This window comes from Triticum dicoccoides, chromosome 6A (assembly GCF_002162155.2).
Source record: "Triticum dicoccoides isolate Atlit2015 ecotype Zavitan chromosome 6A, WEW_v2.0, whole genome shotgun sequence".
NCBI lineage: Eukaryota > Viridiplantae > Streptophyta > Magnoliopsida > Poales > Poaceae > Triticum > Triticum dicoccoides.
This window is the reverse complement of record NC_041390.1, coordinates 391,546,206-391,560,004: the sequence shown is the minus strand read 5'-3', so window position 1 is coordinate 391,560,004 and position 13,799 is coordinate 391,546,206.

The following is a 13,799-nucleotide window of genomic DNA, read 5'->3' as shown; positions in this document are numbered from 1 at the left end:
CATTTGATCGACTCACTGACATCACAAATGAGCTTCAAGCCCTCGCCGCTACTGAGATCACCAAGCATGAAGTCGTCAAGACACTCCTGAGATCACTTGACAGTTCGTTTGACACCCTAGCCCTGATGATTCAAGAACGTCCTGATTTCAAGACACTCGATCTGTCTGACATACTTGAGAGGCTCAACACACATGAGTTTCAGCTTTCTGCGAAAAGAGATATCTACGGTCCCAACTATGGGCGAACTCGAGCCTTGAAGGCAAAAGCTGTCTCCACATCTGAAGAAGAATCCGACAGCAGTACTGATGATCCTGAAGACATTGGAAAGGAGCTTGCTATGCTTGTGAAGAAGTTCCAAAAATTCACCAAGAAGAAAGGCTTCAAAAAGTCTTCACGATCAAGCTCAAGGAATGATGAAGCTTCTGCTTATGACTACAAGAAAAGATCATGCCACAAGTGCAAGAAACCTGGCCACTACATCTCTGAGTGTCCGCAGTGGGACAATGAGAACAAGAAGAAGAAGAAGAGCAAGGAGTATGACTCTGACGACAAGAAGAAGAAGAAATACTCAAAGTCTTCTTCCAAATCTTCCTCCAAGTCTTCATCACACAAGAAGAGCTCATCTGGCAAGGCCCGTGCGCTTGTTGGCAAGGAAATGGATTCAGAGGATGAGTCTGCTTTTGAGGAGGCAGAGGTGGAGTCTGAGGAGGAGTCCGATTCTGGCGTTGCGAGTCTGGCTACAGCATACGTTGCCAAGTCCATCTTCAACACTGAAGACAACGACTTCATCACCGACACCGATGCAAATGACAAGGACTACTCCGCTCCTACCTACTGCTTCATGGCACGTGGTGCCAAGGTAAACACACGCACTACTCACTATCAAACATCTAGTGAAGATGACTCTGATTGTGATTCCAAACCCAGCTACAAAACACTTGCTAAAATTGCAACTAAACAACAGAAAGCTATGGAACATATTCAAAAACTGTTAGACAAAAGCGATGATCTGCTAGACGCTGAAATGACTCGATCTCAGTCCTTAATTGAAGACATAAAAAATCTTCATGTTAAGCATGAGGAACTTGAAAGTCGTCATGAAACGCTCTCAACAACTCATGAAAGGCTTTCCTATGATTATCTTCAAAGGAAGCAAGATCTTGAGAAATTGAGAGCGGCTCATGAAGATCTTCAAAAGGAAAACGAGTCACTTCGCGCCAAACAGATCAGTTCCGCTCAGGAAGGATTTAAACCACCATGTCTTAAATGCATTGAGCGTGATAATGCTACTTCTATTGCTGAATGTTCTACTGCTGCTACTGTTGCAATATCTTCAACTGTTGATGTGGGAACTAACCCCTCTGCTGAGGATACCATGTCAGTTATTGCTGATGAGAATGCTAGGTTGAAGACACTGCTTGAAACAGGGATGTACAAAAGTCTCAAAGGGCATCAGACACTATGTGATGTCCTCAAAAGGCAGATCCTGAACCGAAACCCTAGGAAAGAGGGTGTTGGGTTCGAAAGGAAAATGAATGCTGATGGCTCTTACTGGAAACCTGAGCAGTACCCCAAAACCACATGGGTTGCTGCAAAGGAACCTTCATTGGATCAATCCACCCTATCTGGCTTCACTTGTGCTAATCCCATCATTATTGATGAATCCTTTGATGCAAACTATAAACTGTTTAAGAATCAGAATGGTGAAGTGTTTGCCAGGTATATTGGTACTAACTGCAGGAATGGACCGCCTATGAAGAAGATCTGGGTGCCGAAAAGGTGTTTGGAGAATCTTCCTGTGAATGTCATCATGACACCACAGGTGAAGAAGACAAACCCCAGACCACAGGCTTCATACGGTCCAAAGGCTTCATACAGACAGAGGACTCACCTGAGTCGCACTAACGCAAATGTTTTGCAGGGAAGCCATACTCAGGCCTATGAATATGAGCACGGTTCATCAAACCGCCATGTTCATAAGACCAAGAACTATTCTCCGTCCTCCTGCAAGACTTTTTGCTAGGGCTCCAAAGCCAAAGTTCTCAGATGCTGCACTTAGACTTATTGCTTCTAAGCCACCCTTGAAGATGTGGGTGGTTAAGAAAGCTTAACTCTCTTTTGCAGGGAAGGGTCTCCAGCAGAAAAACAAAATCGTCTGACGCTATTGCTGGGGACCTTAAAAATCTTGCAGGGCGCAAGATCAAATGCCCGAATGGTCTTATTATGTACTTTATTCCTGAATCGCTTGCTACTCGCCCTATCAGTCCAAATCTCGATCTAAGCTTTCATAACCCACTGGTTCTTCAAATGTTTTTGCTTCACAATTCTCTTCGTGAAGCCTATCCCCCTAACTGCACTGTAGGGTACGACACTAGTAGCTTCAGAATGGATTATTGATAGTGGGTGTACGAATCACATGACTGGCAAGCGAATCTGACAAAAGTCACATCACATTTGCTGACACTGGTAAAAGCAAGGTATTGGGTCTAGGTAGAGTTGCAATCTCAAAGGATCAACACATGGATAAAGTCATGCTTGTTGAATCCCTTGGCTTCAACTTAATGTCTGTCTCAATGCTTTGCGATTTAAAAATGATTGTGATGTTTGGAAAATATCATTGTCTTGTTCTAATGGAATCTGACAAGTCTCTAGTGTTTGAAGGGTATAGGAAAGATGATTTGTACGTGGTAGATTTCTCAGCAGGACCACAGCTTGCCGTATGTCTTCTGGCAAAAGCTTCAGAATGCTAGCTCTGGCATCGAAGACTAGGGCATGCTGGCATGAGGAACCTGCACACCCTTGCAAAGAAGAAGCATGTCATAGGCATCGAAGGCGTCAAGTTCAAGAAAGATCACTGATGTGGTGCCTGTGAAGCAGGAAAGATGACGAGGGCCAAGCATCCCTCGAAGACAATCATGACAACAACTCGACCCTTCGAACTGCTCCACATGGATCTTTTCGGTCCCACTCATTACTCAACTCTTACTACTACTGCTTGTCTCTATGGCTTTGTCATTGTTGATGATTATTCTAGATATACTTGGGTGCATATAATCCTCTACAAGACTGAAGTGCAGGATGTCTTCAGACGCTTCGCCAATCGAGCAATGAACAACTATGGCGCCAAGATAAAGCACATCAGAAGTGACAATGGCACTGAATTCAAGAACACTGGCCTTGATACATATCTTGATACTTTGGGCATCACACATGAATTCTCAGCTCCGTACACGCCACAGCAGAATGGCATCATCAAACGCAAGAACAGAACACTGATTGAGATGGCCCGAACGATGCTTGATGAATACAAGACTCCAAGAAAATTCTGGCCTAAAGCCATTGATACCGCATGCCATACAATCAATCGTGTTTATCTTCACAAACTTCTGAACAAGACATCTTATGATCTCCTTACTGGCAAGAAGCCAAATGTCAGTTACTTCAGAGTATTTGGCGCCAGGTGCTGGATCAAGGATCCACATCACACTTCAAAATTTGCACCAAAAGCACATGAGGGTTTTATGCTTGGATATGGAAAGGATTCGCACTCCTACAGAGTCTTCAATCTCTTTCATTATAAAGTGGTTGAAACAGTGGATGTGCGGTTCGATGAGACTAACGGCTCACAAAGAGAGCACCTGCCAAATGTGCTAGATGAAGTTCCATCCAGTGAATCAATCAAACTTATGGGAACTGGAGAAATTATACCCTCTGAAGCTCAACCTGAAGAGGAACTTATCATCTCCGCACCAGATCAACCTGAAGACAATGCTCAGCCTGAAGACAATCCCTCTAACAATGACAATGATCAGCAAGAGCAAAATCTTCGCCCTGTACATCCTCGTGTTACCAATGAAGTGCAGATTGAGAGAATAATTGATAGCATAAATGCACCCGGTCCGCTCACTCGTTCAAGGGCAACATAGCTAGCAAATTTCTGTGGGCACTTCACATTCGTCTCAATAACAGAACCCAAGAAAGTTGAAGAAGCCTTCATGGAACCTGAATGGATTCAAGCTATGCAAGAAGAGCTTCAACAGTTTGAGCTGAATAATGTATGGGAACTAGTTAAGCGTCCTGATACTCGGAAGCACAATATAATAGGCACCAAATGGATATATCGCAACAAGCAAGATGAGCATGGTCAAGTTGTCAGAAACAAAGCTCGCCTCGTTGCTCAAGGATATACTCAAGTTGAAGGGATTGACTTCGATGAAACATTTTCTCATGTGGCTCGACTTGAAGCCATACGCATACTGCTGGCCTATGCAAATCATCATAACATACTTCTATATCAAATGGATGTGAAGAGTGCTTTTCTCAATGGCAAGATTGAAGAAGAAGTGTATGTTGCACAACCGCCTGGCTTTGAAGATCCAAAACATCCTGACATGGTATACAAGCTCAACAAGGCACTGTATGGCCTCAAACAGGCTCCTCGGGCTTGGTATGACACACTCAAATACTTCCTGAAGAGCAAAGGCTTCACACCTGGTTCCCTCGACCCCACGCTCTTCACGAAGACATATGATGGTGAACTGTTTGTGTGCCAAATATATGTGGATGACATTATCTTCGGCTGCACCAATCAGAAATATAGTGAAGAATTTGGATATATGATGCAAGAGCAATACCAGATGTCCATGATGGGAGAGCTGAAGTTCTTCCTTGGTCTTCAAATATGACAGCAACGCAATGGCATCTTTATATCTCAAGAGAAGTATCTCAAAGATTGTCTGAAGAAGTTCGGTATGCAAGACTGCAAAGGCTTCACGACGCCAATGCCAGCCAAACATCATCTGGGTCCCGACGACAATGGTAAAGAATTCGATCAAAAGGTATACCGCTCCATGATTGGTTCTTTACTTTATCTATGTGCATCTAGGCCAGATATTATGCTTAGTGTTTGCATGTGTGCTCCGTTCTAAGCGGCACCAAAGGAATCGCATCACTTAGCTGTGAAGCGAATTCTTTGATATTTGGCTTACACCCCAACTCTAGGATTATGGTATCCAAAGGGCTCAGAGTTTGATCTGGTTGGATTCTCGGATGCTGATTATGCTGGTGACAAGGTGGATCGCAAGTCTACATCAGGCACATGTCATTTTCTGGGACGATCACTTGTATGTTGGTCTTCAAAGAAGCAGAACTGTGTATCTCTCTCCACTGCTGAATCTGAATACATTGCTGCTGGATCTTGCTGGGCTCAGCTTCTGTGGATGAAGCAAACACTCAAAGACTATGGCATTCATCTGAAGAAAGTGCCACTCTACTGCGACAACGAAAGCGTCATCAAGATTACCAACAACCTAGTTCAGCACTCGAAGACAAAGCACATTGAGATTCGTCATCACTTTCTCAGAGATCATGTTGTGAAGGAAGATATTGATATCATACACGTCAACACTGAAGAGCAATTGGCAGATATCTTCACCAAGCCCTTGGATGAGAAAAGATTTTGCAAGTTACGGTGTGAGCTAAATATCTTGGAATCCTCAAATGTCCTGTGATCAGGCACACATCCTAACACTTATGCATATTGATGACTTAGATGTGCAACACACGAAGTAAAGTATATCTTCAATCAATGAAGACATGCATTCTAAGTGTGAATACATTAATGAGGAATTTGACTTCGGAGCGCCACGATAATTGTGCGCCGTGTCTGGGTCTAATACTTCCTATACGGTGGGTCACGCCACCACCAAAATGTTCTGTTTGAAGTGTTTCACTCATGGCGTTACATTTGCTATGTCTTCACATTTGGTTTGGCTTCAATCTCAACATTCATGATTATCTTCACTACGATGATTATATATGTATACTAGTGTTCTGTCCTCTACAGCATTCACTTATAGCTATGTCTTCTTGTTGAATCTTTTGAACTAAGTGAATGTGATCGGACCCTAACCTCTCTATGCTTTCTATCTTAAACTCTATCTCTCCAAATCATATGCATTCTTTTGAAACTGTCAAATGTCTTCTCTGCGTCCTTGTCAGCAGAAGATATAGAGACAAACATTAAGTCCGCTTTCAATGCTAATTCCTTCACCTGAAACCCGGAGAAGTGGGAACGACCACCCGACAATCCAGGCGTGCGTGGAATGTGGAATAACCTCTGATATGCTGCATGATGGCCACGTGTTCCACAGATGTGAATCGCCAGGGGCACCTGTGTAATAACACTGAGCCGCCCCTGTCCCTATAAATACACGCCACACCATAGTCATTATCTCTTCTTCCACTCTCGCACGAACCCTAGCGCCACCGCTAGGCCTCGACGACGCCGGCGACGAAGCGCTTAGCTGCTGCAACCTCTCCGGTGCCGTTTTCACGCCGACCGCGGCATCATCTTCTCCGCCGTCGCCGTAGGTGTCCTCCGTCGCCAAGTTAGAGCACGGACGTTCGGACTGCTCGGCCTCCTCTTCCACTCCGTCTAGCAGTTCTACGTGTGGTAAATAAAACTTCCTTTTTACGGCCCCTTTGATCCTATAGATTCATCACTTTCTACCATAAGTGGTTTTTGTTCACACATGTTGGATCCACTTCATACTGCATCTCATAATATGCCTAGTATATTCACTTATGCTTCACAAAGTAGTTAGATTCCTCACTTGTACTGATCCATGGATTCGTACAAATCTGGAACCAACTCCTTATCTATGAGTGAATGTCTTCGCATGATGAGGTCAATGTTTTCTAAACTGATTTATCTTCAAAATCTTTTGAGAATGCATATGACCTCTTCCCCTTCCCTTGCACCTTAATGCTATCATAGGTACATGTCCATGGGAGAATCCCTTGGTTCTCATAGTCTGCATTCATTTGCAGAATTCTTACAGTATCACATAAATTCTCCCGAAGCCAGTTCCTGTTTGTCCAGCAAGCGAAAGCCTTTGAACGTATTGAAGCCGTTCAGTTTAAAGTTCATGGTTGCAGAGAAAACAGCAAGGAAGGGTGGCAGAAAGCGTCGAGGGGAAACATCAAGAGATCTGCCCGATGACCTCTCAGAGCTGTACAAGACAGATTCTGAAGAGGATTACAATCAGCGCAAGACACGAATCCAATGGATTCGACGATATTGGGCAGAACAGTGGTTCAAGTACAGGTTTGTGACAAAGGAATATGCTGAGAAGAATGCCATCAAGCGACCATGGGGAGACATCCTCTACAAAAATCTTCAACCCAGGTCCAGAGATGAAGCCATTGAACAAGGCTTCTATCCCTGCATGGTCCGTGGACCACAGCCTGCGGATGCTGACCCATCGTCACTGCTATAGTGTCGTGACGACAATCTGTTCAAGCACAACTTCCAGTTTTCCCAGAATTTGGCGAAGCAGAACAAGAAGTCTTTGGGATTAGACTTCAACCCTGGTCCCTCTGCTCCTCGTGCCGATGGGATCCGCGAAGCTGAACCCAATCTTGTTGGGCCCTTCTACAACCTGGAAGGTCTCATCACTCATATTGTGGTTCAAGGGACAGCCGTGGATGAGCCTGCAGATGATGCTGAATCGGATGAAGCACCTGCAGCGCCGAAGCCAAAGAAGCAGCCTAAAGCTTCAAAGCATACCTCTGCACCAAAAATCTCACGGGCAAAGCCACTGGCCACTGCACCCCCTAAAGACAGTGTGCAGTCTGAAGATTTGTCACGCATCTCCAAGCGCCAAAAAGTCAAGATGCCTCTGCCACACACCGGCCAAGAACTGACAGCTGCTGCTATTCTGCGCAACGATGCCATCGATCTGTCCAGTGATGAAGATCTTGCAGATGACGCTCTTGAGCAACTGATCAAGAGCAAGGAAGAAGCAGAAATCTTCAATGATCTGCCTCTCTTTGACATGGCAATCATACACAACTTCATTGATGAGTGGTTTGACACGCCCAACCTCAGTTTCGAAGATCTGCAACTCCCAATTGGCCTCAGTGTCGCCTTCCATGGCGCCATTGCTTTAGAGCTAGCTCTAGCTCAGCGCATCGTCGAACTGAAGCAAAAGATTGACTTTGAGAAAGCCCAGTTCAAGAAGCACATGGCCAAGCTCAGCGTGCAAGAGGTGAAAAACTTTAAGATTATGCTGCACGAGCTCAAAGAAGCCTTTCTCAAGAAACGTGCGGAAGCTCAAGGTTCTCGTGAGCGCATGAAGGTCCTGGCTGACAAGAGTGTGCAAGCCTACAATTAGGCTGAGAAGCGCAAGGCCCTTGGTTGTCCTGGCATCGACCCTAGGATGGCTGCAAAGCATAAGAAGAAGAAGAAGAAGAAGAAGAAGAAGAAGAAGAAGAAGAAGAAGAAGAAGAAGCCCGCTATGGCTGAACCCGACGCACCAAGGTAGGAAGCAGATCCCATTGTCCTCCCAACTAGCATGACTGGCTCGAAGCCAAAAGCCAGGTCTACCGCTTCAGAACTGAAGAAGACAAGGACTGCTGAGGCTGAAGCCCGAAAGAGGAAACATTCTGAAGCCTCTGATGCTGCTCCCTCCAAGAAGAAGAGGAAGACCAAAAAGGAACGGGCTGCTCCCACAGAGCCCTTAATTGTTGAACCCATCTCCATGGTTCGCCCTACCGCTGAACATCAAGAGTGCCAACTAACTGTCCATGAGCCTGCTTCCACAGAGGCTCATGAAGCTGAATACTTTCCAGCAGCTGATCCCATCGCTGCTGAAGACATTGGTCACCATGACCATGTTGAAGATGATGCAGTTCTTCCTCAGATCGAGCACCAACAGGTATCATCGCCTGTGCTTACGCACAGCAAACTCATCAGCATTGGTCGTCCTCTGACGCCAATTGCTCAGGATGCATCATGGGCTGATCACCCACAAGCGCAAGAGGAAGATGAATTTGAGGCCCAGCCAACTCCAACTCCACAGGCGTCGCCAGTGTTACGCAGGCTTCGCAAAGGACCAAGGCCTCCAGTCTCCGAGTCTGAAGCTAAAGCTGTTGAAGACATTCCGGCTGCATCAGCCGATGAAAAAGAAACCCCAAGAGTTGCTACACCCCCATCTCACCAAGAAGCTGTTCTCGAGGAGAACGTGTCTGTGCCCGACCCTCCAGCTCATCAAGTGGAGGTAGAAAATCTTGAGGCTGCCACCACCAACACCAATGAAGCCACTGACACTGTCATGGCTGAAGCAAATGTGGAGCCTCCACCAACCCAAGAACCAGAAGTCAGTGAAGCAAATGCTACTGCTACTGTTCCTGCGCCTGCTGCTGGTCCTCAGTTTGACTATCATGTTGAGCATAGGCCTCAGGTACAGAAGCCAATTCCAAGGTTGCCCAGGTTTCCAGGTCCTGCATCAGCACCTGGATCCTTCAATGTCAATGGCTTCAAAGCAGACAATACTTTCTTCAATAGCTCCAAGAACCCCTACTCAAGGGAAAGAATATCTTCTGATCAGTTCTGGAGCTATCCGCAGCGAAGCTATTACTCCTGCATTTTGTACAATCAAGGTCGCATCTTCCCGCATAAGCGCCTTGACACCGAAGCAATAGCTGGTATGCCCTGTCTGGAAGAAGCTCTGGATTACTTCAAAGACGTTGGATTGTTGCCGTTTGTCACCGACCAAGAGCACTAGAATGAAGAGTTGCTGCTCCAATTCTATGCCACACTTCACATCCGTGGGTACAACAGAGATCCGAAGACTTGAGTCCTGGAGTGGATGACAGGAAATGTTCATCACGAAGCCAAAGCCTTTGATATCATTGAGCTCACTGGTCTGCCCATTCCTGGCGATCTCTACAAACCTAGCTGTCAGCTTCACAGTGAAGCTATGGAGAGCATCTTTCAGAAGCCTGAACCAAACATGAGTCAGATGCTCAGTATGATGAAGCCCTTGCCACAAGATGCTGCATATCCTAAGGAGTTCTTTGTTGAAGACCTGGAGTATCTGCCAAGGACTATCTATCACATCATAAGGCGAACTCTCTGGCCCATCAAAGGACATTCTCCACATGCCAAGCTGGAAGGTGCAATGAAGACTTTGGTCTTCTATATTCTTCATGGCAAATGCTTCAATGCACAAGACTTCTTCATCCGCCAACTTCCTGCATCAGGCTCCGATCTTTTTGGCTTGAAGTTCTACGCTCCATGGATAATGCAGCTGATTAAACTCCACTCCGCTATCTCATATCAGCCATCTGCTCGCAATCATCGGATCTTTCTGCCTGATGTGGATATGTCCGTTGAAGCTATTTATCCTGAGCCTGCCAAGGAGCCTCTTAGTCTTCAAAATGCGGAGCATCAAAGTTTCTCTCGGCGCATTGAAGGAGTTGAAGCAGTCACTCGTGTTTATCCTTTGGCTGGAACTACACGCGCACCACATCCTGCCCTTACTGAAGCCACCGAAAGCACAATTGCCCAATGACCCAAGAAGCGCACTCGTGTTCTCAATGACCGAGAGCTTCTGGTGGCTCTTCATCAGAAACAGGATAGGCATCATGACTGGCTGAAGCGCCAAATGCAAAGCCTCTTGGTGGATGTCAACAGCATTCGCAATCTTGCCACCAAGAATGCCTTTGTTGCACATGAAACCTCTCGACGCACATGGAAGGGGCTGACGCTTATGTGCTCTGAAGATGATCTTCAAGAGGATGGCTTCTCTAAACGCTTCAAGTTTGACTCCACACCTCCTCGAAGGGCAGTGCTGCGACGAACTCCATCTCTTGAAGACTCTGAGTTCTCTTCCTCTCCGGCAACTGTGAATGCCAGCGTGATCAAGGACGAAGACGATGCTACTTCACCTCCCCCTCCTTCAGCACGCTTCGACACTGCTCCAAGTTCTTCTGCACCGGCGAACACCACCGACGACCCTGCTGCTTCACCTACTCTTCATGGGAACGAGTAGATGCTCTATGTCTTCAAACCTTTTTGGTCCTTACTGACAAAAGGGGGAGAAGCATATGAGTTTGATAGTCTTCAAGCGGGTCCCTATGGGCGGTTGCTTTATATTTTGCCTAGTGGTTACAACTCTCGTTTTGATACGTTTGGTCCTTTGAGTCGTAACACTTAAACTCGATGGTCGTCTGCTACTTATTTGCTACTTTGTGATGCGATGATAAATTCTGCATATGCGAACTGCACTTAGATCATTTTGCAGACGTCCATTTTCCATTATGCATGTCATTATCTTCACATACCTTCACATGCATAATGAATTGTCATCATAAGTTGAAGAGGATCTCCACGAGTACAACCTGCCATGTGCATTTGCATTCCAAAAGCAAATTACTTATATGCACATCTTCAGGGGGAGCCCTTGCAACTTATGAAGACAATTCCTTATCCTTTACAATTTCACATATTATATTCCCCGTTGAAAACTTCAACTAGTTTGTCATCAATCACCAAAAAGGGGGAGATTGTAAGTGCATCTAGTGCCACCCCTAGTTGGTTTTGGAGTATTGACGACAAACCTAGTTGAGGGACTAATGTGTTTGTGAGAATTGCAGGATAACACAGGTAGAAGTCCCTCATTGATTCGGTTTTCCTACCAGAGATGGCCCCTAAAAATGTATGAAGACATTGATGTCAAAGATGGTATGTGAAGATATTCACATTGAAGACTATGACAAGAGAAGACATCGCATGAAGCCTATGGAGCTCGAAGACTCAGATCTTTTGTAGTTCTTTTTCTTCTTTATTGAGTCATAGGAACCACCGTACTGTTAAGTGGGGTCCAAGAGAACCGGTCAGAATGACTGAAGTGATGCTTAACCAAAACCTATGTCTTCGAGTGAAGACTATGAGAGCGAATCTTGTCCAGAGTCGGACAAGTCAGCTTTGCTTGTAGCCCAAGTAAAGTTGCCATGTGTGTTTGAAATCTGACCGTTGGAACATGTGTCAGTTCCTTAGTGACCCAGGGTCATTTCGGACAAATCAGGTCGGGTTGCCTAGTGGCTATAAATAGCCCACCTCCTACAACCATAAACAGTTGGCTGCTCAGAGTTAGAGTACGGCTTTTGTCATTTGAGAGCAACCCACCTCGAAGACTTTGAGAGAGAATTCCTTGCAAGGATAAATCCCTAACCACCCAGAGCCAAAGAGTGTTAGGCATCACTTAAGTCTTCCTGTCTGTGTGATCTGAAGACTTATTACACTTGAGGATTGTGAATCCTCCAGCCGGTTAGGCGTCGCGTTCTGAGCATCCAAGAGCCATTGTGGATCGCCGGTGAACGAAGTCTGTGAAGGTTTGGGAGTCTACCTTGAAGACTTACCAGAGTGATTGAGCGAGGTCTGTGTGACCTTAGCTCAAGGGGAATACGATGAGGACTGGGTGTCCTGAGCTGCGTGTTCAGGACTGGGTGTTCGGGACTGTGTGTCCTCAGGTTTAAATACCTAGCCGCCCTAACCAGGCGTACAGTTGTCACAGCAACTGGAACTGGTCCAACAAATCATTGTCTTCAACAAGTCACTGGTTTCATCCTTCCTGTTGGTCCTTGTGAAGTCGTTGTATGATTGCATTATCTTTTGTCTTCACTGAGTGACTGCTTGATCTGATTGGCTTCATAATATCTTCCTATCTGATCCTTACTACCTAGCTGCTATTAGTCATTGTGCTTTCACTTCATTGAATACTTGACTATGGCTTGCCTAGTGTAGTCTACCTTCTGCTGCATGATAATAGGTTTATTTCTATCGTTTGTCTTCGAAACTTCCATCTTTTGAAGACTTTCATAAAAATCGCCTATTCACCCCCCCCTCCCCTCTAGTCGATATAACGCACTTTCACGTTTGCACTTTTTCCATGCTTGTTTGAACCTGCTATTGAGTGAATTAGTCGTAGTTCGGTGTTCATATTTTGTCAAGCATCTTGAGTGGATCCCCGCCATGTGATTTGTTGCTATGTTAAAGTGCAGTAGCTTGTTGTTCTTGATGCATTTAGATGGCCTCGTGCTGTTAATCGCAACTTTGTGCTATTATTGTTTTGCTTGCCATTTGCAAACCGTGCATCCGATTCCGGTGATCTTTATATCGATTTCGACCGAAATCAACTCATCTTTCCAGCGGCACTCTTGGTTTGCCAAGTTGAGGCCTGATTCAATCTTTCCTTTCCGAAACATGCATATGCATTGCATATCACGTCCTGCATATCATGCCATGTTTTGCATCATGTTGCTTGCGCATTGCACCGTGGTTGATTGTTGGTCATTTTGCTTGTGTTCTTGCCTTGGGTAGAGCCGGGAGACGAGTTCGTGTTCGAGGATCCGTTGAGTTCGGTTACGAGGATCAAGCTTTCGTCAACTCGGAGAACTTTGCAGTCAAGATGACCATACCCTCGAAATCACTTTTATCTTTACTTGCTAGATGCTCGCTCTATTGCTATGCCTATGCTACGATACCTACCACTTGCTTATCATGCCTCCCATATTGCCATGTCAAAACCTCTAACACAGCTTGTCCTAGCAAACCGTTGTTTGGCTATGTTACCGCTTTGCTCAGCCCCTCTTATAGCGTTGTTAGTTGCAGGTGAAGATTGGAGTTTGTTCCTTGTTGGAACATGGATATGTTGGGATATCACAATATCTCTTATTTTAAATTAATGCATCTATATACTTGGTAAAGGGTGGAAGACTCGACCTTATGCCTGGTGTTTTGTTCCACTTTTGTCGCCCTAGTTTTCTGTCATACCGGTGTTATGTTCCTTGATTTTGCATTGCTTACGCGGTTGGGTTATATTGGGAACCCCTTAACAGTTCGCCTTGAATAAAACTCTTCCAGCAAGGCCCAACCTTGGTTTTACCATCTGCACTAACAACCTAGCCTTTTCCCTTGGGTTTCCGGAGCCCGGGGGTCATCTTTATTTTA